Source organism: Capricornis sumatraensis, chromosome 15 (genome assembly GCF_032405125.1).
Source record: "Capricornis sumatraensis isolate serow.1 chromosome 15, serow.2, whole genome shotgun sequence".
NCBI lineage: Eukaryota > Metazoa > Chordata > Mammalia > Artiodactyla > Bovidae > Capricornis > Capricornis sumatraensis.
The window spans coordinates 54,163,902-54,168,203 of record NC_091083.1 but is presented as its reverse complement, the minus strand read 5'-3'; the positions used below and the strand labels follow the sequence as shown (position 1 = coordinate 54,168,203).

Below are 4,302 nucleotides of genomic sequence, written 5' to 3'. Positions count from 1 at the left end.
TATGCTGTGCTGGGGTTCTTCCTGACTCCCTGGGTTGACAACACATGTTGAAATATTGAGGAGTGATGTGTCATGATGTCTGCACCGGCTTTGAAAAGGTTCATCCTGAAGGCAATGGGGAGCCACTGAGGGCTTTAGGCAGACGGGGGACAGGCAGATTTGGGCCAGAGAAAAATCACTAGTGGAGGGAGGCGATTGTTGCAGTGGGTGAAGGGATGGAAGTGGGAGAAGTGAGATGAGATGAGTTTTAGGTAACCGTTTGAATAGTCCCAGGAGAGGTGAAGAACCTCCCACTCTGTGGTGGGAGGAGAAGGGAAAGCAGTACTGGGGAGGGAATGAAGGCAAGACATTCATTTTTGGGAATATAGTGCCTCAAAAAAAAAAAAAAAAAAAAAAGCATAGCTTAGAGCCAGATTACTTGGGTTCAAGGAGCAACTGGACACATTATTTAATCTCGGTATACATCAGTTTCCTTATTTGTAAATGGGATGTATTCATTTACAAAGGCTGCCATACAAACTGGGTGGCTTAAGCAACTTCAGTTCATTTTCTCACAGTTCTGAAGGCTAGAAGTCCGAGTTCAAGGTGTTAGTAGGCTTGGTTTCTTCTGAGGCCTCCTTCCCTGGCCTGTAGATGGCCGTCTTCTCCATTCTCTTCGTATGGTCCTCCCTCCTGAGGTGTCTGTCCGAATTAATTTTTATAAGGACACCAGTCATATTGGATTAAGGTCCACATTAATGACCTCATTTTAACTTAATTGCCTCTTTAAAGACCCTGTCTCCAAACCCAGCTGCAGTTTGAGGTTATTGGAGGTTAGGACTTCAAATGTGAATTTTGGGGAGATACAACTTGGCTTCCCTGGTGGCTCAGAGGTTAAAGCATCTGCCTGGAATGCTGGAGGCCCGGGTTCAATCCCTGGGTTGGGAAGATCCCCTGGAGAAGGAAATGGCAACCCACTCCAGTACTCTTCCCTGGAGAATCCTATGGACAGAGAAGCCTGGTAGGCTACAGTCCATGGGGTCGCAAAGAGTCGGACATGACTGAGCGACTTCACTCACTCACTCACAACTCAAACTATACAGGAAGATAATAACAGAATTTACTTCACAGACTTGTGAGAATTTATTGAATTAGAGCATGTAAAATGCTCAGAACAGTGATGAAAAATGTTTTCCACCGCTATAGATGACATATGGAATGACATGAAAACGAGGCAGCCATTTCACAGACATCTCAAAGCTCCTGCCTCTCTGGAAGTGGCTCCTTTGAGTCCTAACAGTTCTCAAAGCCCCAGTGTACCTTTAGAAGCATTCACCACTTGCTTTGGGTGTCTCTGAGATTGTAGCTGTCAAGGGTCAAAATCCTCTTTAATCCCCTTCTCCACAATAGGGCAACCAAGCCTGTGGTTCTCAAAGTGTGGACTCCAGACCATCAGAGAATTAGAACTTGCTAGAAAGGCAAATTCTTGGACCAATCCCAGACCTACTGATTCAGAATCTCTGTGTTTTAATAAACTCTCCAGATGAGAACCCTCCAGTGTAAGAACGATGGAACAAAAGTCTCTTATTTGAAGAAATCAAATCTGCAGAAATACCACTTGGGGGCAGCACAGGACTATGAGGCAAGCGCAGGCTCATTAAAAGGAACCCACTTTTGAAAGATTGAGGGCAAGAGAAGATGAGATGGTTGGATGACATCACTGACTCAATGGACATGAGTTTGAGCAAACTCCAGGAAATAGTGAAGGCCGGGGAAGCCTGGGGTGCTGGAGTCCATTGGACATGATTTAGCGACTGTAAAATAACTTTCACTTTTATTGCCAAAGCTTCCACCTGCCTCTCTTGCCTCTGGTCTTGCCCCAAGTTTCCCTCAGTTCTCCCTTCAAGGCCAGAGAAACAAGACCTCTAGAAACCTCAAACCTGATTGTGTCACTGGTTCAGAATTCTTCAGGGGCTCCCTCTGGCACTAAAGAAAGACTTTTTAACTTCCCAGTAGAATCTCCTGTCTCCTTCATCTTGCTCATCCCCATCTTTTTGTATCTGCCCTGGAGTCAGACCAACCTGGGTGTATGGCTTGGGCAAGTCATATCATTCTGAGCCTCAGTTCCTTCATTGGTGAAATGGGGGCAATTAATAAGCCTTTTCTCATAGGGCTATTATTAGAGAGAGCCTGGTTATAAAGGAATTCTTCCCTGATGGCTCAGATGGCAAAGAATCTGCCTGCAGTGTGGGAGATCTGTATTTGATTCCTGGGTTGGGAAGATCCCTTGGAGGAGGGTATGGCAATCCACTCCAGTATTCTTGCCCGGAGAATCTCTATGGACAGAGGAGCCTGGTGGGCTACAGTCCATGGGGTCGCAAAGAATCGGACATGCCTGAGCGACTAAGCACAGCACACAGTTATAAAGGAATTCTGGTCTAGAGTCTCACAAGCAAGGCTTAGTATGCAGCATCTCAGCTTCCCCTTGTGCACTGCCAGGCACAAGATACTGTCTGCATCCATGGGCTTCATGCTAGGCGCACTGGATGCTATCTGAGCCCCACTCATCTCTCCAATGTCATGACTGCCACCTGCCAGCATTTTTATCTCTTTGCGTGGGGCTTTCTCTGGCTGGCCTGCACTGTGGTGCCAGGACCATAAAACTCCATATCATGGAAATAATACTAGTGCCTACCTCTTGGCACTGCCAGGAGGGCCTGGTTAGTGCCCTGCATAGACCTTTGCTGTTGTGGAGACCTAGCCCTTGCACTTGTCCATCTCTGTACTCCCCAGCCTATAGGAGTGGCCAGGTAAGCATATCAGGCAGTGAATGAGGGATGGGAGACCTGGCTTGCTTGTGGCTCTCTGCTCTACCATTCCTGACCTCCTGCCCTTGGGTCACCCAGATTGGCTTCTGTCCATCCCTTTACAAAAGACACCTAAGGCATTGTGTCATTTGGATGTAAGAGGACCCCAGGCTCTGGGGGCTGCCAGATAACCCTGGCACCCATGGCAAGGCAGTTGGTGCTGTGTATACTCACAGAACATAGACCATCTCAGGCTGAATATTTGGGGGTGATGCAGCCCCTTACCTCACAGCCTGCAAGGCCAAGGGCACATGACCTTGTCCAACAGTCTCTGATATCAGGATGGCACTCTTTTCTGTGGCTGCTTCCTTTGGGGGTTGCTTTGTCCTTGGTCTTCATGGTCTTGGTGGAGCTACCCTGGATACAATAGACAAGCATCTACATGGCCTACAGGGCCCTCCAAAATCATCCTCCTCCACCCCCAACCTAAATATCTCCTCTACTGGGCTGTCCTATGGTCTGACTCTGTATGAAGCTCTGGGGTTAAGCATTGTCCTCTTCCAGGTACTCTGAAAAAGTTAGCAAAATGCGCTCAACCAGCTATATGATTTGTGGAACTCTGTGCAAAATGCAAATGCATGGGTTCCTATTAAAAAATTATGAAGAATTTCAAGACAGTGGAGCATTAAGCCAAGTGTGAGCCTCTGTGAGACTGTACAGATTGCATACTCACAAAGCTACTTCTGACTGCATTCCTTACTTCTTAGTGTGATGGAGCTTGTTAGCAACTTTGCTTGCACCAAGGAGGAGCCCTGGAGATACTCAGAGAAAATGCAAGGACATAAAATCAAAATGTGTCCCTTTCTCAACTCAGGTGACAGCCTGTTGTCTCAGAGATACTTGAAGCAAGTGTTCTCTGCCCAGCTAGCCTTTCTCTGGGCTGCCTCCTAGGCTCCTGGAGTCCTGGTGCCATATACGACCTTTTATGCCTCTGGCCTGGCTGATCCCTAGATGAGTCCCTACTCATCTGTTTCTACTTTGTGTTTGTCTTGTCTGCTCTGGGATGTGGCTCTGATCCCTTGAGGGCTTTTTCCTCTTCCCTGGACAGCCACCAGACCTCTGGGTTTAGATCTTATCAGCCCCTGGAGAGTACCCCCAGACAAACTCTCTTTACATAGGGCTCTTTTAGGCTCTCTCCAAGCCCACTCCTCTAGTTTCTCCTGGCCCAGGGGACTGAGCTGTGTGACTACTTTAGTGGGCTGCTTTTATTCTTGCTTCTGGTTGGGTGTGATCAATAGGAGCAGTAGCAGGAAACTAGAGAAGGGAGGAATAAGAGAGGTGAAACTTTAATTCCCCCAGCTCCCTCCTGGAACCTCTGACCTCGTGGAATCTCCTGGAACACAGCCACAGGACTCTGGCTATGTCCTTCATTGCTTCTTGTCAGACAGCCATCTCTCAGGCAGCCCTCTCTGGCTCCAGGTTTTAATCCTCCTACCTAACAACTCCCTTCCTTCGG

General features: G+C 47.8%; 1 non-coding gene across 1 annotated transcript; it reads left to right on the top strand.

The window, feature by feature from the left end:
* The first annotated feature begins 855 nt into the window (after positions 1-855).
* TRNAS-GGA (transfer RNA serine (anticodon GGA)) lies at positions 856-927 on the top strand. Its single transcript has one exon. It is a non-coding gene; the product is annotated as a tRNA-Ser (tRNA).
* The last annotated feature ends 3,375 nt before the right edge of the window (positions 928-4,302 follow it).